Here is a 25,203-nt window from a genome sequence, read left to right as displayed (position 1 = left end):
AAGTCCCTGCCCAGCGGCGGAGCGCGAAAAAAAAACATCAGGTCAACTCCGAAGCGACGACTGAACTCCACTGGCGCATCTGCAAAACCTGCCTCCGAGAGTACGAAGTACGCGCAACTCTACGCGCTACTCTTCTCAGTTGCGGAGAATTCAACACTGCATCTTACGCGTTAACATGGCACAAAACTTCGCTACCTACCCCATAAAAAATGGCAGCGTATCTTCCCCTTTCGTTGCAAATGACAAGAGGATAGTTGTTTGGCGCCCCTGCCAAGCAAATGCCTACTTATCATTCCCGCTCACATCTCCCTGTTCCTCTCCCATCTCGCTGCTCCCAAGATAAACACGCTAGATGCTTGCTAACTACAATTTAAATTTACCGCGTTCCACTGCTCGAGGCTGGGTGCCTCGAAGCCTGCGCTGCCGTTCCGTCGAGACGCGTGAGAATCGAGGCACCCTGCTTCAACGTTTGTAGAACCACATTACCCTACTCCACCTGCATTCCAAGCGGAACATGGAACCTATCTTGTGGAACCTTTCGTTACTGTTGCTGTTTGATTTGTTCAATTGCCGCCAGGAGCTGTAGTGGCGCGGGCGACAGCAGGCGGCGCAGGAAATTTTGTACTTTGCAATGGATGCATTTGCTATCGCAAAAATCAAGCACCAGTAAATTTTTCAGTAAAGGAACACTTAAAATATCACTTACGTATTGATTTCGTACCTCATGTTTGCGTAATGTTTTGTTCTTGCTAAGCAATATTGAAAATTATGAACAGTGCCACCCGACTTAGGCGTTTAAATTTGGTGGTGGGTGTATAAACATATTGCGCAGTTTCGGTTTCACTTTTCCCGGGTTGCTAAGTTGAGGGAAGACAGACAGGCAGACAGTCTCGATATTGAGGCCAAAAATTCTGCGTTATAGTAGCCCAAGAAGGACAATGGTCTTTAAAAATTTCAAGCAACGTTTTGTCACAATAAAGTTAACTGTCCCGGCGCATTTGCGCATTTACTTCAACGGAGGCTGCCATGATAGAATTCTTAGGTTACCAAGTGAATACCCAATACAGCCTCCAACTTTCGTAGGCGAAAAGACAGCGGGAAACGCTGTAAGGGCGGCATCATGGCTGCTCTTGTGTTTACCACGGTTCAATACATGGACTGGACGGGTAGCCTTTCCTCCAGAGTCGGTAGTATTAACTCTACGTTGCGAGAGGCACGCGCACGAGTTCGGAACGCTGGGCTTGTACCACCACGGACGGCTGCACGTCGCTGTTGATCGGCGCCAGATCAACTTTTCCTTTCGTATCCCCGTCCTTGTTTTTTGGATGGACCGTTCATAAAGAGAAATATCGAGCGCACGTGAGCCTGCATCTCGTGAGCAGTCTCCGGCGTTGTTCAGCCTTACGCGTAGGCTTGCGCCCTATGAGGGGCTCGTAATGAGAGAAGAAAACTACCGAGCGCAAATGAACATGAATCTCGTGACGAGCAACGAGCATCGTCCAACTCCACCTTCGAGAACACTCTGCCCAGAATACGTGGTGTGATCTCTCGCATTCCCTTCTTTTCTCAAGTTCACGCCGAGTTCGCGAAGCCGGTTGTTGCTGGTTTTAGCGCGTGTCAACACGGTTTACTTTGAGAGAGATGTGGAAGCCTGCGTACAATATGATCCTGGCCTCCAAGTCACGGAGTCCTTTCAGCGGCAAACTCGGGAATACATACCAGGTTCCACAGCCGGGTCTTGGACGAAGAAAGAGGGACCACCAGTGCTGTTGTTTCTGCAGCCTTGCACATCTAGTGGAAGCTACGCGGATTTTCTACGTTCGAAGTTAAAACCTCCGGTAATTATAAACGATATTGCCCTATTCAAACCATTTCTAAAGACCCCTTGAAATAAAAACCACTTTGTGAACTGACGGTGCTCATGATTCATAATTGAATATACTTACTCGGCTTAGGCAGAAACAGCACACGCTCACTAGGTGAGAATGCTAACATTTTGGTGCAGTATTCGGAAGCAATCTGCTTTTCAGTTGGAAATGCCCTCTTCCAACAAACGTCAGAAATAAAACCGAGTACTGGAGTTTCTTTCCCCGCGAAGACTTAAGCATACAAATCTAATAGGACGACACACCAGCCATGGCTGCAGCGCTGAGCTATAGGCACCGTCGATCTGCATTGTAGTCACCGCGACAAAAAATGGGGGAACTTTGCTGCAAGGCACGCGCGGTTGTTTGACTTTGCCCCATAGCTCATACTTTAAAGTCGGCTTCGCGGACAAGTGTGCAGCTGCGCAGAAAAGCCACACAACCAAAAACGTTTTCACGCCCCATACCCCATGGTTGCATATCACTACTATAGGGAATAGTGAGCTGCCCAAGGTCGAGTTAGGTGGCGCTTATGCATGGCGAGTCCTTTTAAGCTTTGCCGATGATGATGACTATGATTAATAAACCTTACTGGTCTAAGTCAAGGTGCTGTTAATAGGGCGTCCGTCCGAATGGGAAGTGTCGTTAGTCCGCGATGACTAGGACCGGGCTGGACCACCATACCCTCTGCACCAATCGTCCGGGCTTTGAGAGGTCAGAGAGGGAATCGGTATGGAGAGGTACGGTGAGGTGAGGGGCAAGCTTTGCCGAAAAAAATTCCTTGCGTAGTGGCGAATCTTAATTGTCGATCGTACCTTGCGAGGAGTTTTAGGTCTGCATTCAGGGCAGTCAGTGATATTATCTGCTTGAGTCGGCAATCACTACCAGTCTACCTCGGCCGGTTTCGGGTAAATTCTCTCACACAGTTATGCCTCATTCGTGAAGCCTTCCGTATTTGGCGGTGTATAACTCGCCTGTGTAAAAGTTGATGCGAAGCTTACGAAGGGAATTACACTTACGCCTGCTTTCAGGCACAAAGTACTATCAGCCTTCCTCAGCCAATTTCGTGTGAACTCGTTCAAACATTGACGCTTCATTCCTGTATAAGCCCGTATTTTGCGGCGTATTACTAGCCTACGTCTGAAGATTTATGCGTACAGTACGGAGGGAATTGCACTTCCGCTGTTTTTAGGCGGCAATCACTACCAGTCTACCAAGGGCAATTTCTCGGTAACTCTTTCACTCATTAAATTTACACTCGTGAAGCCTCCCGTATTTCAGGATGTATAACTAGCCTGCCAAAAAATTGATGCGGAGCATACGGAGGGGATTGCACACACGTTTCGTGTAGGAGGTATCAGTACCAGTCTAGCTCGGCCGATTTCGCATCAACTACTTCACTCGGGAAAGCCTCCCTTATTTTATGGTGTACAACTCGCCTTCCCAAAGGTTGACGTGCAGCACACAGAAGGAAATATACTCCCCCTGCTCTTATGCGAACATCACTACCACTGCACCTCGAGCGATTTTTTAAGAACTCGTTCACTCGCTGAAGCCTCGTTTATAACTCGCTTGCGCAGAAATTCATGCAAATCCCACTTCGTTTTTGACGTAATTCTCAAGAAGCACATTTTGGGTCAGAAAATGTCGGCGCGTAGCACACCCATTTTTCGAAAAAAGATACAATAAACTATAATATCAATAAACAACCAAAATTGCATAAAACCTTCCAAAGATACAAAATCCATCGGCACGCATGATTTTGCGGTCTTTTAATTCAAGTCACACACACAAACACCACACTCAGGGATATTACAGCAGGATGGCTGCCTCGGAACAGAAAACATCAAACCACGTGTTTCTAGGCAGAAAGTAAATTTAGAAGCCAAATATATCACTTCAGGGTCGGGTAAGGTGGTCACTAAAAAAGGCCAGAAGAATACGGGAATTTTCAAAAATCAGCGCTCTCTGGTCGCGGCTTCCGTGGAAAGGACGCCTTCTTAGAACCAGGTGGCTGCTTGGTCCGGTTTCGTGCTGCTGCCAGGTGGATTTTACTTCTGCAACGGACCTCCATCTGTAAACACCAAAACCGAATTATTAAAGCGAAGCTTTCCATGGATTGACGAAAGGAAATAAGGCGGCTCAGTGTGCGCTGAATACTCCTCCGGCGCAACCCTATGCGCATGCACGCAGAAAACAGATTTGGAGTCGTCTAGATTTAAGGGGACAGAGCTTGGGTGGATTTTCAATAACGTAGTTACCCTCACGCCTCCACCGAACCTGGTTAGTGGGAGTGTCGCATTAGAGGGAGTCTCACAACCGTGCGCGAACAGAGTGATCCACTGCGCGAAGCACAATTCGCGTGACAATGGCAGCCAGGGGGCGTGTAGTGTAAATAGAACATTTCTGCAAACCTTAGCAGCTTCGACCTTCATTGGAAGCAAGCTGAAAGGCACTACTGCGCATGAATCCCTGAGGGAGTAACATTTGTGGTCTTGGTATAACTAGCAGAAGTCTGGCACAGTATCTTTATAGTTTTGACTGCACACACTGAACAGAAGGCCACCTTATCCAGCCCCTGTCACCGTCTCGGAACCCACTTTATGTAAAAAAGGCGGAGCCGCAGAGCCCATCTGACAAGCATCACTGCACCAATATAACTTAGCAACTCAAACGAAACGACCATCTCGTAATTTTTTTGATATGGAGCAAATGAGCCACAGGTGGCCGGAAGGCGACAGCCCGCTGTCATCACTGTTACCCGCAAGAGATTTTTCTGTCCAGGCAGACTGCCAAAGATTCCTCGCCAGAGAAACCCTTCAGGAAAGTCATGCAGGTCTTTGGCCTTTTAGGCGGGCTGCGACTTTCCAATTCATCAACCGCACACAAGCAGCCCACAATAGTATGGCTTGTATCAGTGCTTCACGTGTGTTATTTATTATCTCGATTATTTATTTGATTGTTACGATAGACATGGTGCCGCTGATATGACAAAGCAGTTCCTTTATCGAACACAGCTTGTAGTCTGTTTTCATGGCGACTTTATATACCTGCATGGGACCTCATCGTACCGCTATAACACGCTACGTACCCAGCCTTTGACGTTTTATTCACAACTGGACGCCTGCATTGGTACGTGGACAAATTTTCAGGCGCCTTACAGACAGCCTAATACCAAAGTGCGAATGCCTTAGGACCCTTTATGAAATGCCACCATGAAATATCTAGACTTTATACACCAAGCCCCTTTGGAATCCACTTCTATACAAGCACGGATTGCTGGAAGGGCATGTTTAATCGCTTAATTAAGCATTTCCGTGTGTACCTAATGAAGAACCCCGTCCGTCTGTAACGCCTGATGCGTCACCTTCATCGCATGAGAAAATGCGAATAATAAAAAACTGTCGGGGCATGATATCAGATGCCTTATACAATCCCTGAACAATTACCTTCCCAGGAATACATTTCCTTATTGTAGCACGGCCTACTTCGGTGTAGGGGTGTATTGACGTGCATGGGGTGATTGGGCGTATTGAAAAAAGGTAGCTGTGAGAGTGCTTGTGTCATTACTCACACCGTCATTGTCCTCCTCCTAATCATCATCACCATCACTATTGTAACATTTGTGGAAGAACCTCCAGAAAGGGCAAGAGAGCAGGTCGTCGTTGATAACAATTGCCAATATATTTCCATTATGTACTGAGGAGCCTTCAATAATCAGCCATTTGTTGCCTTGCCTAGTCGTTGTCTTCTTTGCCCAAAGCGTGTGTTTGGCTCGGTGCTTGAGTCGTCCTCACCGACCTCGAAAGTTTCAACAATCCTCATCATCAGGCTGGTTGTGTACATTGCAGGACGATTGCAACAAGTTCTATAGCCCTGTCCATCGTGTGCTAGCGGAGTCTATTCTTTGCCGTGAGTTTTGGATTTCATTCCTCAATCGGCAGTTGACCGAACCATATTGGTTCTAAGAAACAGTGAATTGTAACGTATTGCAACACTGCTCCGTATTTTGTACCACTTCTGACAACAGCCGGCAAAAGGGCGTTCTTCAAAACTCACTCGATCACAATGCTTGATTTGACGAGTGTAGTTCGTGTCCACATCGTGGCTCTACCGCATTAACCATTCAAACGAGCACACTCGCTGAAAAGTGCGTTAAAATGTCACACATTTGAAAGGTAGCCCAAGAAGGGAACCTAAAAGGGGCGCACCCAAGCCCAACACAACAATCATTCTGCACGCCTCATTTTGTTCCACCAGCCTCTTTTGCTTATGCACCCTTGGTTTCGAGGAATATTTTTGCAAAACTCACTCTAACTTAAGATGCGTTCTTTCCCAAAGTTGGCTCCGAGAACTTCTCTTTTTTCAGAGGTCTACTTTCCAGTACTTTTTTCTTTTTTTTTCTCGCTCAAGATGAAGGAATAGTTGTAGACATCCGACCTCGGTCTTCTGCAGCAAAGATAATTCATCCTCATACGAGCGACCTTCTCTCCTAAACTGCGAAACCAGCCGTGTTGCGGAAAAGAGAAACGTGGAGAGATAAAAGTGCGAAAATCGAGGAAGCGCTATCTGTATGACCGCCTGTGATATGTGTACCTAATGGATAGTTTTCTATTAAAAGGTAACTGTAACGGTATTTCCCGTTACAGTTACTCTGTAAAAAAGTAACAGTGTTACATTTACAAGTTCCTCTAACATAGAAGTAACTAGTAACAGCTTCAAGTTTCTGAAAAAAAAGTAACTAGTTACCGGTAACGCGTTACTAGTAACTAGTTACAGCCCAAGACTGATTTCAACCTAGAGATCGTTTATCCTCAGCGAAGAGAGCACACTTTAAAAAAAAACCTGGAGATGGCGAGAATTTGCTATTTCTTTAAAACTGATTTTAAGAATGTGTTTGACGTACTCTCCAAACCGACTTTTTCGAACATGTGCAGTCGCATACTTCTTTTAGAGGCATACTCCAACCCAACTCAATTTTCAATCATGCGTTGAGCATTGAACACGCTTCTGTCTGAAGACCACTGCTATATTGACAAACCAATGACGAAATACCAGTGCGTAGCTGCATGTTCTTCCACCTTAATATTCATACTGCTGAGGGTCTTTAAAATATTATTTTCAATAAAAATCTGCTTGGCTACAACACGTTTAGAAAAACGTTTTTCATATGTCCGGAAGTGTATTCGGCAGTGTTAGGACCTCTTGCTTGCACAACTGTGTGCTACATTTTCGGGAAAATTGCCAGATTTGTACCAGACAGTCTTCATATAGGAAGATGTTAAACTCTAAATAATCTTAGCCTCTCGTGTTTAAGATTGGTGTATGAAATTTAATCGCGTCCGGCAAACACAGAGTAGGGCTTTAAACCGTATTTCCAGCTTTCAATATTGTTTTAAGTGCGAATGCACTTTATAAGCGACCCCGAACCTTCCGCCGCCCGCATAGCAACAGCTGCGGGTGCGCGCGCTTTTCGTCTTCCTTAGCAACGGGGGGAGATGGGCGCGCACTGCCTGGCCGCTGACATGGCACATATCCACGTGGGAGATTGGCCAGGAATAAGTGCGCTGCCTGGCCGCTGACATGGCACATACCCACGTGGGAGATTGGCCAGGAATAAGTGCGAATGCACTTCTTAAGCGAGCCTGAATCGTCCGCCGCCGCAGTCCGCATAGCAACAGCTGCGGGTGCGCGCGCTCCTCGTCTTCCTTAGCAACGGGGGGAGATTTCCGACGCGTGAGGGCGCTCCCATAGCGCCTCCTCTCCCCCCTCGCCTACTCTCCTAAAGCCCCTTTACTGATGATGATGATGATGATGATTAAAGGCCTCCCCTTTGAATCGGGGTGACGGCGTGCGCCATGTAGCCTATCTTAGTAGTTTGAATTTAAATTTAGTCCCTCAACTCGGATTTCTTTTTAATTCTACCCTGCCGCTACCCCTGGCTGGGATGTTATTTTATCGACTTCCCTGCTTTTTTTCCACCAATACTCTAGCCGCTCCTTAGTAATACCTACTGCTGACCAGTTAATGCTTCCATCAATTGCGAAGCCCAGTGCCTCAGGAAGTAGGACTTTCCCCCCAATTCTATCCGGCTGAATCTTTTCGCATCCTATTACTATGTGGTCGATTGTTTCTTTATCCCTGCCACATACAACACATGTCTCATCCTGGGACGAATATTTGCTCATGTAGGTTCGTGTTCTCAAGCAGCCAGCCCGCGCCTCAAAGAGCAACGCACTACCTTTATTGTTGTCATAAAAGTTCTCTTTCCGGATCTCTTTTTTGCTTGCTTTGTAGATTCCCAGCGATCCCTTCTTTTCCATCCTCTCTTTCCACATGAGCGTCTCTGTTTCCTTCACTTGCTTTTTAACTGCCCCCCCTTGTTTATTTGCCGCGGTCAAGGTATATTTAGTCGCCAGCTTTCGCGTCCTCTTTCGCCATTGGGTGTCCACACTTTTAAGGTACATGTACCTGTGCACTCTGGCTGCTCAGTTCTTCTCATCTAAATGTCTAAGCCGCTCCTAAAAACGTATCTTACTTTGCGCTTCCCTCGCCTCAAATGAAGCCCAACCCATATCGCCTTGTACCGCCTCATTTGTAGTCTTACTGTGAGCTCCCAGTGCTAATCTGCCGACTGCCTTTTGGTTAACCTCCAGTCCCGACAGGATATCGGACTTTAGGCATACTACGGCATTAGAGAACGTGAGCGCCGGCACCATTACCCCTTTCCAGATGCCTCGCACTACCTCGTACTTATTGTATCCCCAAAGTGCTCTATGTTTCATTACTGCTGCATTTCGTCTCCCTTTCAGTTTGAGGTGTTCTTCATGGGCATTCAGGTAGCCTTTTCCTTCATTAGGCCAGATCCCCAAGTATTTGTACTTATTTACTAATGGTATGGCTTCCTGTTGAATTCTTATTGGTGCTGTATGAGCTTCCTCGTTGAACACCATGACTCTAGATTTCTGCGGGTTAAAATGTAGGCCTAGGTACGTTGCCTCATCCCCACAAATGTCGGCCAGTTTTTGAAGGTCTTCCGCATTATCTGCCAGCAACACTATATGGTCCGCGTACATCAATCCCGGAATCCGTTGCTCCACCAACCCTCCACTACTCTCCAGCTCGCAACACCCTCTCTCGGCGCGCCAGCCAGGCCACTACACTATATAAAAAAAAACAGCATCCGGCGCCAGGTTCCGATCTGCGGACTTTGCGGCCGCAGCGCGACGCTCTACCGACTAAGCCACGGACGCGACGTTGATATCAGTGTTAGTAACGCGCCTTATATCTTTAACGCATTCAAACTACGTCGTCAGCGGCATGCGTTGGCGACTCAGCGGCGTTATAGCGGCTTGATAACTGCGTGGTGTACACGTGATACTACAAACCCGCTAGTTCTGCATTCTCTCACGTGACTGCGCCTCCTCTCCCTTCACTCCGGTCGGCGCTTCGCAGCTGCGGTGCGCTGCGGTGCGGTGCGCTCCTCCTCTCGAACATACACGTTAATTCACCAAGATTTCCGCAGAGGGACAAACGAGGCGTGTTAAGCCGAACGTGATCACGAGGGGGTGTTAATGTAACTAACGGGCAAAATGCCACCAAACTTCAACAAACTCCCCCTCATAGCATCACCCCGTGCTTCGCACTTCCTCATACTCCCCTTCGGGGAAATGCGGGGGAATTTTTTCATGCCTGTTTCCCTATAAACGATACTTGAGAAGCGACAGTGGCACGTGAACTATAATGAGAGAAGTGCACTTTTTGAATCAAGACAACGAATTGTCATTGTTCTAGCAGTTATAAGGGAAAATTGAATGGCTGTGTTCAACTCTTCGCGCCTTTGTACTATCATAAAAAATAACGTTTTGGGTTTTCTTGCAATAAATACAGGCCGCGCACGTCTTCGCGTGCAAATATTTGCATTTTCGTTTCGTGCCTATATTTTCAACTTTTTGAGGCGCCTAAAAACGCTTTCTTTCCTAAAAATCCAAACTCCAAAGATAACCGACAATCAAAGCGCCTGCAGGGATGTGCAAAGGGCAGGGTCTCTTCTATATTCTTGCCAGAAAGCCGTCCGAACACCTCCTCGACAATACAGTGACATAGACTCCGGACAAGATTTTCCTCTTGGCAATCAGCTCATGCTGTGGCCCGAGCGCATGCTTCTCCTGTGCCACGGGAGAACGATTATCCGGAGCCCATACTGCTGCAGTACAACGCCATTCTAGAGCCCCAGCAACTTCTCCGACAAGTCGATCCCCCTCCGTACCAGTCCCTTACTAGAGAAGAGGCCCCATTCATAAAGGGACCCTGCAACACTCTTCGTTCGGTGCAAGTAAACCTGTGCGACGTTTAAATTAGACTCCCAGGAACACCCGAGCCAAATATTACACGTGCACGTGAAGCGGTAAGCGCGCAAATCGCCGTGAAAGACGCGGAAAAACCAACAGCTTTCTCTTCAATTCTCCTCATTATGCACCCCTGGCATGGCATCTGCAACGTCAATCAGGCCATGCCTGTCCTGGCTGTCCTATTGGCTGTCGCTGGTCAACTTCGCGGCTAAATTCTGGCATTTCCTGTGACGATGAGCCGTCGTCGGCGCTGTGTATGAACCTCTTCTATGTCTGAACCTGTCCGCATGCTTTTGGTGTTTCTTTTGTTTTGAGTGCGCGCGGAGTTTGAGTGACGACCTAAATATTACATTTTCAACGAGCCCACTCGACAACAAACTTTTATTGCTCCAAAAACGCCCTACCAGCCTGAGCGCTTGCTTGCGAGCAGGCCACTATGCCTGCTTTTTTGTGGCACCAGACCAGAAATAGACCCGTCCACGTTGCGGGGAAAAGGGCGAAACTCCCCCGCCTGTGACATATCGAAGGCCGCCGAACAGAACGCCGCGCGCCTCCCCCCTCTCCGGCAGAGAGCGCGCAGCTTTTGTCGCGTTGTCCGCGGTTGAGTTGAGAGGGAACATTTATGCGCGATTTTTCATCGCGCGTAGTTTCGGTGATAGTGAACGGATTTTCATAATACTTGCGGGAGGGGATTGCTGGGACAATAGACTTTACCCCAAAATACATTCCAAGTAGTCGATGGTAAATGTTGCAGGGTCCCTTTAGGTGAGCTCCAATGCAGCACCTTCCCGCCCGAAGAAAGTCTCCACGTCATGTATAGGCCTTGCCACTTTTAGAGGTAACAGCGCAGCGCGTGGAGCGCTCTGAACTCAGCCGCCAACAGCGCAGCACGAAGCACTGCGCAGATAGCATGCGACGGGCAGTTAACTCCACCTCCAGCGATAATTGCGGCCTGCCGGAACATTCCCGCTGTTCTAGTCGTGTCACTGAGTGGCACAACCCGTGGCACTACTAAGCACTCTTACATATAACAGTGGCCTTACCTGTACACTATCACCCACCCTTCAAACCAATCCTCTTCGTACGCAAATGAGTCTGCCTGCCTTCACCACTGTACGTGGGTCTGCCCCGACTACCCGAAGATTCCCTGAATACCCAAGACAACTCTTGGACACTGCAAATGTGAGATTCTGAGCTCGGAGTCGGAAGATCAGCGACAGCTACTTGTACGGGCTACGAATGCGGCCGGAGCTACATTGGCCGTTGAATACAGGCTCCTGGAATAGGCAAGAAATAGCTACCCTTTCTTAATTAGTCCGAAATAGATCTCGTCCTCCCGTACACACTTTTTGCATCTTCGCACTTCATGCAGTCCCAGGGGCAAAAGGGGATAAGAACGCAGCTGAACGAAACAAGTATTAATTTTTTTCAAAAATGGAAATGCGCATGATTCCGGGATTTTTATGTTCTTACGAACGAATTTGTCAGCATGGTGCGCGTCAAGTGCTGGTTGCTCATCGGACTTTGAGGCTTGCGCATCAGACTGTGATGGTGGCCCAGACACGGAGGGTGGCACATCATACTCAGAGACAGGAGCAGCTTTCTCCTCCTCCATGTTGTTACCCTCCGCACGCGCTGCCACCATACGGACTAGAGGCTCGTCCTCCATCGAGGTCCCCAGTTGCCCATATCCTGCACCAGTGCAGACTCACGAATCAAATTATCTCGTGCCTATTCAAATTAAAGAAGTGAAATTCCCTGAAGTAGCGCGTATTCACGCTAGCAAGTGTGCTCGGGGCACAAACTGATGCTTCTCTGGTTTGAGATATCAAGTATATTGTACGACTGATAACAACGCCCAAATGGAACGACAACCTGGTGTGAGTAAACACAAAGGGTTTACCTGAACACGTGCACACAGTGGAACACGTCGTACCACACTGACTGAAAAAAAGGAAGTCAAACTGAATCGTATTCTATGCATGCTTTATATTTTTTGTAGCGTGACCGCAGAGCGCCGTATTGGTACACTGTGTTCAAAGATATTCACGCAGAATATAACATCCAGTCACTCCCTCCCCACACAGTCTATCGCGTTACCACACGTCACTCCCCCGTGCGTAAATGTGCCAGGCAGAAGGCACAAGCGCACGCGCGTGCCTTTGGGAGCGACCCAACTGGGATCGAGCACAGTCGGAGCTGATGGTTGTACCGACTATCCCCGCCTTGATGGAGAATGCCCGCTGTCGGTAGAATACTCGTCACCCGTCTTGAAACACTGCTTCCATTATTCGCTCTTATCTGGGTATTCTATGCCGGTTATATGCAGTACGGTGACTTGGCGCGTTGGAAATTGTATAGTTTGGGCGGCATAATAACGCGGCATGCTACTTAACTTGGCCTTGTGCAAGTGCAATCGGTGGGAAGGTTGCGTAAACCAGAGAAGCTGCAGGTGCAAAACATTTAAACACTCAAATATCCTTATTACCGCCAAAAGAAGACCTGTACCGCTTTTTCTAAAGAGCTTGCTTGAGAGGGAAAGTAGGATAACTACATTCATGAATGCCAGCACTGTTGCTAAGAGAAGCGATCGTCCCCTAATCACCAAGGAAAACGAATGCCTCATACATTCCAATGCGAAATTGGGGCATTACTAGCAGTGTTCAGGATGCATCCCTTGCCATGGCGTCCTGCATGACGTAATTGTATTGCAATAGATACGGCCTCAAGCCTTAGTGACACCAAATGAACGTTTGTTGAAATAAAAAGGATTTCGCGCAACCCCGCTCCGCTGCTGGCGGTTCGACTAACCAGCCGGGAGAGTTTTCGGTCGGCTCGTAGTTAGCGATACGCTGCACGGCGTCCTTTCGCGTCCCGCTCGCTGGGGAAGAGTCAAGTTTCTGCGAGAGCTGGAACAGGCCATACGGAGCTCCGAGGTTTTGGACCAGTTGATAGTCACCTCCCGAGGCCTCCAAGTCGCTATGGCCCAGTGGGCAGCTGCCAACGTCCCATAAGGGGGAGTGGGAGTTCTTTGAAAAAGAAGAAACATCCCCCTCGCGAGGGGCACGATCAAATGCAGAGCATTTCTGCGGGGGGGGGGGGGGAGGCGCCTGCAAGTCGTATGGATTACGTATTGGTTGTTGTTGTTGTTGTAATTGTTGTCTTCCAGCGTAGACATTGTCGATGAAGTCGATGGTGAAACGTGCCGTGAACCCCCTGCCGCGGCTATGACGCAACGTGGAGCAGCTATGACGCAACGTGGCGCGGCTATGACGCAACACAATCCAACACAATCCACTTTAATCCAATCCAATCCAAATCCAAGCCAATCCAATCCAATCGAATCCAATCCAATGCCCCTCGCGAGAGAGTGTTATAGCGCCGAAATCGCCACCACGCGAACGCGTGATCATGACGTCACGATCACGCCACAGATGTTAGCGACCGCAGCACACGCGAACGACATATGTGGTTTAAGCGCGAACCGACCGCGGCGAGAGAGCGCGATGCGAGCGCCCCACCTGTTCTTGCGCGCGAACCTAACGCGGCGAGAGAGGGTGTTGCGCACGTCCCCACCTGTTGTGCGCCCGAACCGAACGCGGCGAGAGAGGGCGTTGCGAGCGGAGAGAGGGGAGGAGGACACGGGGGAGAGGGCGCACCTCTGGCCGACGGTTGAATGAGTCAAGAGAGAGTTTTAGCATAGCGGCTCCCGTACGCTACGCTAAGGTTAGCGGGTGGCGGGACCGGACTGCGCATGCGCGCGCGGGGAGTGCGAGGAGGTTGCCCCTCAGCGGAGGGAAAGAGCGGGCATGGCGAAGGCAGGCCGCGCGGAACTAATCCATCCCACCGTGACGAATTTGCTCTCCCCAGTCGCGCCCCGCTAACCGCCGCCGTAGCGTTAGCGGACGGAGCACGCTATGCTAAAACTCTCTAAGGATATAAGGCACGTTCGTAACCTTCCGTTCTGTGTCGGCTTTGTGGCTCAGTTGGTAGAGTACCGTGCACCTTGCGTTCCGCCTGCAGAGTCGTACGATCGAAACCTGGCGCCGGCAAGTATTTATATAGTGTAGGGGGAGCGATGCGGACGCGGACTACGGGCGCCGACGCGGGTGACATCGTGAGTTACTGAAATTCTCTGCATTTAAAACATATGTGGCGTCTTGTATTTTGTTTTCATGGGCTCTTAGAAGACCTCATCGAATGGCAATACGACGCGGCTCCATTACAGTTTCGCTAATGCACACATGCATTGGTAGACGGACAATTTTTCGGACGCCTTACAGACAGTTTACACCAAAGTGGGAATGCCTTCGGACCTTTTATGTGCGAATGCACTTTATAAGCGACCCTGAATTCCGTTGACCGCCGTCCGTCCACATAGCAACGATGTTGCAAATAAATGTCAGTTGCAAGTGAGCGCTTGTCAAGTCGTTCTTTGTGTCGTTGCCGGCGTCGCGCTCTATTTTTCAATTATAATGCACCAACGTGCCAAACAGCTCTGTTTAACGAGACTCTGTACCCTTATCTAGTGACACTAGCCGAGCGCAAGGGACAAGGCCACCTACACGACGATAAAGATTTCATACCTTCCTCCATCCCTATTTCTAGTGCTTTACAACAGCTTTGCTGGACATCCACTTTCGCAGGGTGGCAGGGAGACCCCTTTTTTGGAAGATATTAAGAACGGGAATGTCCACCCTACACTGTTCTTTCCGCCCCTTATGAAATGTTTTCCGCTGCGCCCAGGCAGCACTTGCATGTTAGCGCAACATTACTTGTAGCTTGAGTTTGCCGCTGTAATCTGCTATTTTTGCTGCTAATGTATGCTGTTGTAATCAGGCAAACACTGGTTTGTATTTTATTGTATGTCCCTTCTCAGAATAATCGGGTTTGTTCATGTAGAACACCCCCTACAACAATGCCATAAGGAGAGAGTGTAGGTATGTCAATAACTAAATAAATTAGTAGGCCATGAGGTGTGCATCGCCACAAGCTACGCGCGGCGATCATGGAGAGCTCACCACTGACCCTCAATAGAGACTAAAAGGGTATAAGGTACCAATCCTTCCAAAGGAGAAATTGCATCATTGAGTCGAAAGGCGACTTTATTCCAACTAACCCACGGCAATCTCCCACTTCGCTGCACGGATGTTGAAATGAATCCTGAAAGTCCTCAACTTCCCGCTTAACCCAAAACGATTTTAAAGCAAAGCTTTAATACTTTCGTCAAGTGGTTTAACGGAGGATGCGCAAGTTAACGTTTTGATATGTGACATAGCACCGGTGAAGCACCCCTCGAAGCGCATTGCGGGATTTGCCGGGTCCGCTTTCGGTGTTGCGCACAACGCCTCGTTTTCAGTTGTTCTGCCCGTATGATTGGCGGACGCCGCCGCGCACTGCGCAGTACTGCGGACCGCGCCGCCACACGGTAGCGGCCGATCAGGTTATCGGCGGCCGACCACCCCTGCAGCCTCTCATGCATGCGGCGATGGGTCGTCTCCGGCTACGTAACGAGCCCCGCGCACGCAAAAGAGAAACGGTGGCGTTAGCCGTGAATGAACGCCGCGTTCCACTGGCGTTCCACGGGACCGAACAGCTTTGATCCATGGTCGGCCATACAGGTGCATCAAAGGTTAACCAAGCGAAACCAAGAATCAGACTAAGTCAAGCTTTTGCTTTGCATATGCAATGTTAGCTGACCTAATCTTCGGCCGATTTCACAGGTTTGCTTCCAACGAAGTTATAGCGTTCCATTTTCATTTTTGTTTCTGTGAAAAATCCATCTTTTTTTGTTTTTTTACTCTGATTTTCGTTCCGTTCCTACACCTAATCCGAATGACTTGCGAAAAATACTGACAACCAAAACCTGCATTGGTATAGTTGCCAAATACAGTGGCCGACTTAATCTACGTATGAGCGAAAAGGTTTGAGTTTTCACCAAAAATAATCACGGCAATCTGACGTTCATCTTTAGCAGTGGTATGTGATCGGGGCAGCAGGGTTTTTACGTCTTCCTTTGACAGGAAAAGATTGTGACGAAATTGGACTCGCAAGGATATCTTTTTTTCAAGGCTGTGCTTCGAGTGAATGTTCTTCGCGAAGAACATTTACTCGAATCAAATGTTCTGCACCCAGTGGTTACTGGACCCCGTGTTCTTGGTCCTGGGAATACCACGTCTTATTATTTCCCTTTACTCCAAAATACACAAGAAACAGAATAACATCTGGCGTAATTACTTTCGGGAAGCCGCCGGTAGTCCACTGTTGGAGCCATGGACACGTGTTCGTATCTGCAAACCGCAACACACAGCGCAGGCGGAATATTAGCAAGGAATCGAACTCCCAAAAACTAATGCAGGTCCCATTCACTTTAACAGCATTTTAGGAAGCCATGGTCATAAGATGTGGCCAAGAAAACAAGTAGAAACACTCGCAATGTGGTCGGATGGCAAAGTGCAAGCGCCCAGCTTTTTTTTGCTGAGACCTTCCTGGATTGTACAGGTGATATTGGTTCTGGAATGTGTATTCATGGTTAGCCCACACACTTTGAGCATGTGTTGAGCTGTTGTGTCATGAACGTTGTGCAAAACTTTGTGTCAAATAACAGAGTGACAAACGAAAAATACTTATGGTTTAGATGGGTAACTGTCGCGAAATTCATGTCCCTCCTTGACGGGTTTTCTAGCCACTCGCCATTTTTGGGCCGAGAGGAGGCGTACCGCGTAGCGAAGGAATGTTTTCGCCGCCATTGTCGCACCCGGGTCGGCTGGCCATGTGTTTCGGGGAAAGAGGTGGGCGAGAGTGCCGTGGCCTACGGAAGGCGGCGCCCCGCGATTTCTCGGAAGACGGGCGGCCCGGTGGACTGTGTGCGTGGTGCAGCGCGGGGTGTGCGGGGAGAATGGGCTGGCAACTGGCGGTGGCCGGACGGACGGCCGGGACGCGGCGTCGGCCTTGAGGGCTGTGCGGGGGAGGTCGAGCGACGACAGCGGTGAACTCCGGGCCCCCGAAGATCGCCTCGAGGAGGTGAAAGTGCGTGGCCGAAGTTCGCCCAAATTGCGTCGCTGATGAGCGGCACCCCACCACAGACGACCGACAGCCTCCGTCACCCCGGCGAGACCATCAGCCGGACCGAAGCTAAGATGTTTTCCCCTTCTCCACCCTTATTCGGACTCTCTCTACTCGTCTTCTCTGTTGTATTTCTCTAAGTGGACTGCACAGGATTTTTATCCGCCTCCTTCAGTGCACCACGCTGTATGTGTTCTTCGCGGGCCTTTGTTAGCAGTTGGGGTAAGCCTCCAACCCCGCCTATTGTACACTCTACTATCCCCTTCATTTACTGTCACCTCCTTCTTGGGCTCGTAACGGCGAGTACCGTTTCATTCATTCTCATCAATGTCCTCAATGCCGGTCTCTTGGCAGCTCTGACCCCGACGGGGTGTCAACTGCAGTGTGTTATTAAGTTGTCGAACCTTCTGTCTGTCTGTCCTGGAATTCCTGTGTATGTGGAATAAGTAAATCTGCCTTGTTTTGAGACTGTTATCCCGAGCCCTGTCTCGTGCCTCACGCCAGCGGCCAATCAGGCGTGGACCTATCGCCGGTCCGAACCAGCAGGTCCGAACCACATCCTGTATTCGTATCCAGGGGGGAGTTGTTTGTCGCTCCTCCCGTCCGAGACATCGGCCACTAAATTACTTCGCAATTCTGTGACAAACTGGCGTCCACAGCAGGACCGCTAACAACGATTGGCCCAGGGCGTGAGGCATAGGTTAACACGAAATAAGTGTTCTTTCTGCGGCAGGCAGAATGAGAGATTTGGAGCGTCTAGTCGCTCTTCACAAAGATGCGCATCGAAGGGAGCGCTCCTGAGAAATTTTTTTTAGAGAAGAGAGAGGGAAGAGCGCGAAGGTGCCAAGAGGAAGACGAGGGAGAGAGGATAGAGCGCGATGGCGCCAAGAGGAGCACGAGGGAGTGAGGGCAGAGAGCAAAGGCGCACACAGGAAGACGCGGGAGAGAGGGAGTGCGAATCGCTTGAGTGGGAGATCGCGGTTAACGATAAAGATCGGCCGGGACGAAAGATGGTAGACAAAGAAAGAAGAGATGGAATTCCTGAGCTCGAGGAGCGAGAATGGTGGTATCGGGAGTAACGGGAGCGCTCTTTCAATGGGCTGAAGAGGCTTCTTTCCAGAGCACCTGTTTTATGGAATTCCTGCGCTCGAGGAGCCAGACTGGTGGTATCGGGTAACGGAAGCGCTCTTTCGATGGACTGAACTGGCTTCTTTCCGGGGCACTTGTTTTGCAGGTTGCCGGCTCCGACCAACCCTTGGTGGTTTGCACAGATGCCTCCAACAAGTGGACGCGGGGTGATGTTACTGCAGTGAAAAGGCGCCGCGTTCCACCCTGGAGAATCTACGAATCGGAAGTTGTTTCCGAGGGAACGGGCGTAGTCGGCAATAGAGGAGTGTCGCCTCCGGGCACTGAAATCCTTCAGCTCTTACATGTACGGGAGGACCTATTGAAATATGAGACGTGTTTGGCTGTATCACCGTGGAGCTATATGTGGGTGCATGGTTCCGCGTGCCCCGTGCCGCCCTTATGTGGTCTAGTTTCTGTCAGGTTTCTGGTAGTACTTTGGGTTTTTTTTTTTGTTATGTCTTCAGTACGCATACTCATGGGTGTAGGTATTGAAGTATGAATAGTGTGTCTTTTTTGTCTCAACTTAATGTAGTTATGTATGTGTGTGCGAATATTTTATTTTTGGTGCACCGTTTCTTTGTATTGTATGGATGTGTTGTACGTCTGAGATTCGCGCCTTTCTGTCTAGGCCGGGTACCTGGTGTGATGATTTTTTTGTGTGTGTGTACCCGAATTTCGCTTTGTATATTTGGAATGTTAATAGGGATAACATTCTTGATGGGGGCGGTGTCGCGAAATTCATGTCCCTCCTTGACGGGTTTTCTTGCCGCTGGCCATTTTTGGGCCGAGAGGAGGCGTACAGCGTAGCGAAGGAATGTTTTCGCCGCCATTGTCGCACCCGTGTCGGCTGGCCATCTGTTTTGGAGAGAGAGATGGGCGTGAGTGCCGCGGCCTACGAAAGGCTGCGCCCCGCGAATTCTCGGAAGACGGGCGGCCCGGTGGACTGTGTGCGTGGTGCAGCGCGGGGTGTGCGGGGAGAATGGGCTGGCAACTGGCGGTGGCCGGACGGACGGCCGGGACGCGGCGTCGGCCTTGAGGGCTGTGCTGAGGAGGCCGAGCGACGTGGAGGTCACCGAAGATCGCCTCGAGGAGGTGAAAGTGCGCGGCCGAAGTTCGCCCAAATTGCGTCGCTGATGAGCGGCGCCCCACCACAGACGACCGACAGCCTCCGTCACCCCGGCGAGGCCATCAGCCGGACCGCACATAAGATGTTCTCCCCTTCTCCACCTTTCTTCGGACTCTTTCTACTCGTCTTCTCTGTTGTATTTCTCTAAGTAGACTGCACAGAATTTTTATCCGTTTTTTCAGTGCACCACGCTGTATGTGTTCTTCGCGGGCCTTTGTTAGAAGTTGGGGGAAGCCTCCAACCCACCTATTGTACACTCTACTATCCCCTTCATTTACTGTCGCCTCCTCCTTGTGCTCGTAACGACGAGTACCGTTTCATTCATTTTCATCAATGTGCTCAATGTCGGTCTCTTGGCAACTCTGACCCCGACGGGGTGTCAACTGCAGTGTGTTATTAAGTTGTCAAACCTTCTGTCTGTCTGTACTGGAATTCATGTGTATGTGGATAAAGAAAATCTGCCTTGTTTTGAGACTGTTATCCCGTGCCCCGTCTCGTGCCTCATGCCAGCGGCCAATCAGGCATGTACCTATCGCCTGTTAGCAGGTCCGAACCACATCCTCTATCCGTATCCAGGGCGAAGTTCTTTGTCGCTCCTCCCGTCCGAGACATCGGCCACCAAATTACTTCACAATTCTGTGACAGTAACAAACTAGTTCAAGAAGGAGAGAAAGATCTCCGATTCAACTTTACAGAAACTTGCTGCATGGCCGCTTATTCTTGCGCGGCCGCTTTTTTCACTTACTATCGCAAAAACCAACCCAAAAAGCATTCCTAACTAAATGAACACGGGAACTGGTGGTTCTATACACAGATTTTGCCCGAAATGTACATGCAGTTTTTTCTTGCGCTAAGCAATGGGTAGATGTATGACAAGCGCCAGCGGTTCACTTGCTTCGAACGGTTATGGCTTTTTAAACCGCGTGGTCTTCGACGCCTCAGCATGGCTCCCTGACGATGGAGAAATACGTCAGGGAGTGGTTCCTAGGGGCTCTGAAGTCGTGGAGCGCGCGCGTTTTTTGAACAGTGTAAGGGTCTGCTGGGAAGTTAAAAGCACGACAGTAAAGGTTGCGAGGAAACTGTCTTGTTGTCAATGACAAAGTTAAGTGATCATGACAGAGCAAGCATGGAAGCGCCGATCAGTGTGTAGGAGATGAATGAACTATCGACGAAATAACCACAGGGAAGTCGCCGGAGCCAGATGGATTGGGGACCGAGTTTTACAAGTGCTTCAAAGAACACTAAGCAGTAATTTTGTGCAGGGTAATAATAGAAGCGTATGAATCCAACAGAACACTGCCTTCGTTCCAGAAAAACCATATTGCATAAATCCTAAAACTCATGATCCTGAAAAGCTGTTCGCGGTAGAGTCGTATCGGCCAATCAGCTTAACGAATGTTGATTACAAAATTTTCATGAAGGTTTTGGCCAGCAGACTGCAAGGAGACAAAAATTTACAGTATCTTCCCGCGAGAGAACCATGGGGTAGATGCGACGCATCGGGGGTTGCCGTTGCGTTATTCAAATCATCGGACGATGTCATCGGAGCGCCGGCGGCGGATCGACTGAGCGGAGCGGTGCACTTACCGCGTTTATATGCAGCGTAATGAGAGAGAGCAGCGCATAGCAGCGCATGCGTATGTGTTAACCGAGCGCAAGCTGCGTGCTAACGCACAGCTGGCACGGCGACGGGAGCAAGCTGACCGTGCTGACGCACAGATGGCGCTGCGGTGAGAGCGGCGGAGTGCACAGCTGCGGCGCCGAGGATGCGGACTACGCCGCGAAAACGACGCGGGACAAGGCGAGTTAAAGAGATGCGTCGCATCTAAAACAGTAGTTGGAACTCATCAAACATGCGGAATTTAGGTATGATCTATTTTTAGCAATATTCGGGTCGCAAGACGTGTATTAGTGTTGTGACGCTCTAGGGGGCGACGTGGCGATGATTCAAATTGATATGCAGAAAGCCTTTGACGGTATTCCGCATGACATTCTTTTGTCAGTGCTAGAGCACGTTAACGTAGGATCCGTCATCCTCGAAGATGTAAGGATGTCCTACGCTGTGTGCTCAGATAGTGCCATTGTGAACAAAAATGCGGGAGAAAGTTATATCCTGTCGTGGGTGAGGCAGGGGTGCCCCTTGAGTCCCTTGTTGTTGGCTATTTATCTTGAGCCCTTTAATTTAGAAATTCTCCAAAATCAAACTATACACGGATTCCGTTTGCACAACAGTGAAGTTAAACTTTTGTCATATTGCGATGGCAATGCTCTTTTCTCTAGAGATAAGAAAAGTGTGACTGAGGTGGTGAGTGATCTAAAGCGATTTTGCGAGTTTTCGGGTACTGCAGTTAACTGGAACAAGTGCATAGGAGGTCGCAACGGTGACTGACAAAGTAGGCCAGTGTTTTTCGAGAACATGCCTTGTACGACAACTCCCGCCAGGTATCTGGGAATCCCACCTGAAAACTACCACGACGCTAGGGAGATCTGGTACGAAGGAACTGATAGAGTTACAGAGAAATTACCACAATGGGGGGAAGGGTCCTGCCAATGTCTGCGAGTGCAACAGTTTGTAATGTTTTTGCGTTGCCAAGCTATGTTAGGTACTTCAAGCAATTTGTATTCAAAAGGAACCTGCTGAAGCTGCCAGAGTGTTCGCTAGTTTCTTTTCGGGCTCAAGTTGGGAACGCATGAGCCGTACTAATATACTTCACTCGGTGCAAAGTGGTGGATTGGGACTGGCACATTTGTTTACCCGACAAATATTTTCGAGGGTTATATTTCTGAGTGACCAGACAGATTTCTTTGAACGTACTGTGGTAGAAGTCCGACCACATGAGGTAAAAGTCCGACCACGTGTTCTACTGGGACATCCTCCAACAAACCTTGAAAAAAAGACCTATTATTTAGGCCTTATGAAATTCGTTTTTGCCAGTAAACAACGACGGAGGCGTGCCCTATGATATGTTAATGGCACTTAGTTTGCATTCTATTTGAAAAACTCGCATTGCAGTTCAAAATGCCGAAGAGGATGGTCGCAAAATGCCAGAGTACTTCAGTGAAAGTGTTGCTTATGTAAGAGAAGTGTATAAAGTAATGCGGCAAGAACCTGAGTGTTTACCAATTCTTGATGTACTAACGGAGTTTAAAGTGTTTTAAGCCACCCCCTTCAGCCGACTGGTGGCTGGAGCTACTAATGTGTGTACTGTGCAGTGTGGTTTGCGTTGTTGCCAAGCAGGCAACAAAAAAAAGGCTCCCTGACGTCGGTACACCAGGCTGTAATTTGGTCCTTTATCTCACTCTGCCGCCTGATTCCGGCAGTCGCTTGACATAAACCAGAAGCGAGCTACGACGACAAGGTGAGCCCATCAAGTGCTCTGTACTTAAAATAGTCTAAATTTAACTTACCGGCACCGTTCCCCGAACCGGCAGATGCCGCGAATGAAAAAACGACAGACCATGTCGTAATTCGGTAGGTTTGCGTCGTGAGGAAAAAGGCAGTCTTCTCCCAGGTCGCATCTGTCGCGAAGGAACTCCCTGGGAACAGAAAGGACCGCGCAATCACAACATTTCTTTGTAATCTCTGTCATCGTCTGTGCTGCTAGTGACCCTTCAGTTTGCGATGAAACGCAATAACCTGAACGTTTTCTTTTCAGTTACTCGTTTCTGAAAAATGAACCGGCAGCCCGCTGGAATTAACTAGACTACAAGCGCTTATGGGTTGCATGCGGAATGCACGTTATCTTGAAACGGAGAGGGATAGGCTTCGTGAAGTCTTATTCATAAATGCGCCGCACAGTTCAAGCCAATAATTCCTTGTTTATCTTTATGCAAACCCCTAACTTTTCGTCGACGCGTTGTGCTCGGGCGAAGAAAATTGCGGTGTTCGCAGCCATTGCCCCATCGACCATTCCGCTGTCACTCTTGACTATAACGTGGCCAAGCCACCCATATTTTTATTGAACCTTAAAGGCGAAAGCCTTACATGCCCTATTGTCTAATAACCGCCCTCCTTGATCCTTGAAGGGTGAAAAAATGGCCACCACTCTAAAGAGTTAAAAAGGTTCAGTACCGTTCTACTCTGTGAACATGGATGGCCAGCGAAGCGGTGGTATGTAATATTGTGTCAGCGGCTAATTGTCACTATATTTGCTTTTATATAGCACCATTAGAGCAACAGTTACAGCCATTTTTTCTTACCAAACTCCCACCGTAGATGAAGATGTATTGATATAAGACAGCGATTATCATAGGTTTAACACTTCATTTTGAACTAACTATTTAAATGTAAATAAAACTCATGCAGTGGTACAGTCGTCCTACGGATTGAGTGCCGTGTAATTTGTTTCGGGATAATTTTGATAACAGATGATTTAAACCCGTTTTTTGTAATCAAGCTCCCATCACAGACGGTCACACTATGTTCGAAGACATGTGTAAAGCTAGCTTAAAAAGCTAAGCTTACTTCCGTCCCCAAACTCCGATTGCCATATAAACACATGTACAATGCTAAGAAGACATTTTTTCAGGGGCAAAATAAGTGATCCTATATTAAAATATGTTTTCTTATGGAGGCGAAAAGCAAAAATGCCCTTGTTCGATATTTCGACGCACTTTAGAGAAGCCCAAGGAATACAACTTAATCCGGAGCCCTGCGCTACAGCGCACGCCATAACCTGCGTAGTTTCGGCGCGTTAAACCCCATTATCAATCAATATCAACATGTGAAGGCCGTGAGAACTCCTTATTTTTTAAATATTTTTTTCCCTTTCTTGGAACCCGGTTCTGCACGGCGAACAAAAGTGCTCCGCAGAAAGTGACACGATGTCAGGCGAGAGTGTCGTCAGGTCGAGCCCTAGAACCGCTGGGATGGGATTTCTGATGCGATAGATATATAACAGCAATGCTTCTCCTTGTGCGGGTAGCTTATCAAGGGGTTTGAGGGAGGGACAGACTAGCTGAGTTATCAGTCAAATGCGGCACTAGCAAAAACGAACCCGTTAAACTTGTGCCATGATTAGACAAGAAAAGCGAAGAACCTGTGAAGTAGCTAAGGGCTAGGCCCTGGCGCAGTGACCCGATACCTGGAAGGCCGGTGCAAAATCTGGCCACGCTCAAATTTTTGGATAGGGAAAAGGTGCTCCTTAGGGGTTTGGAGGTTCTGACGAATCATTATTTCCCGGTTCCATTAGAGAGGGCTTTTAGGGAAAACTGGAATAATCTCACAGGCATATTTTTTTCTCGAGGAATAGCCAGGAGGAACTGCGGTGGGAAAACCGATATCTACAGCGCAAGCTGGCAGAAGGCAGCATGAAGATGGGAGGGTGTCCCCTCTCACGAAGCGGCAGTTCGGTCATACGGGCACCACTGATGGTCGCCGTAGCAATAGTAATAAAGTTAAAGCACAAGGGTGGATGGGGTTTCGCTGGATGGTGGTGTGGGGACAGTCGACCGGCAAATCTATATGTCCGCCTCTACAATGACTCCCGTTTCAAATGTCATCTGTACCTCACCATCTTGTAATCACTGCATATGCTGCAAAAACGCCTGGCAAAAACCAAATTCGTCCGAAGAAATGACATGCTACACGCCCAAGAATCATGCTTTACTGCGAACGGAGGCCTCAGTACTGTGGATCCGCTTGCACTCACGAAGAGTAAGCTCGAAT

General features: G+C 48.9%; 1 long non-coding RNA gene across 1 annotated transcript; it reads right to left on the bottom strand.

Annotated features, from left to right (window-relative positions):
* Nucleotides 1-3,696: 3,696 nt before the first annotated feature.
* On the bottom strand, nucleotides 3,697-23,066 carry LOC144139328 (uncharacterized). Its single transcript, XR_013316152.1, has 3 exons — nucleotides 22,944-23,066; nucleotides 16,454-16,506; nucleotides 3,697-3,939 (listed from the first exon to the last, which is right to left on the bottom strand). It is a non-coding gene; the product is annotated as an uncharacterized LOC144139328 (long non-coding RNA).
* Nucleotides 23,067-25,203: the final 2,137 nt, after the last annotated feature.

This window comes from Haemaphysalis longicornis, unplaced genomic scaffold (assembly GCF_048455015.1).
Source record: "Haemaphysalis longicornis isolate Haplotype H1 unplaced genomic scaffold, Haemaphysalis longicornis Haplotype H1 scaffold_5, whole genome shotgun sequence".
In the NCBI taxonomy this organism is placed as follows: Eukaryota; Metazoa; Arthropoda; class Arachnida; order Ixodida; family Ixodidae; genus Haemaphysalis; species Haemaphysalis longicornis.
This window is presented reverse-complemented; position numbering and strand designations above follow the sequence as displayed.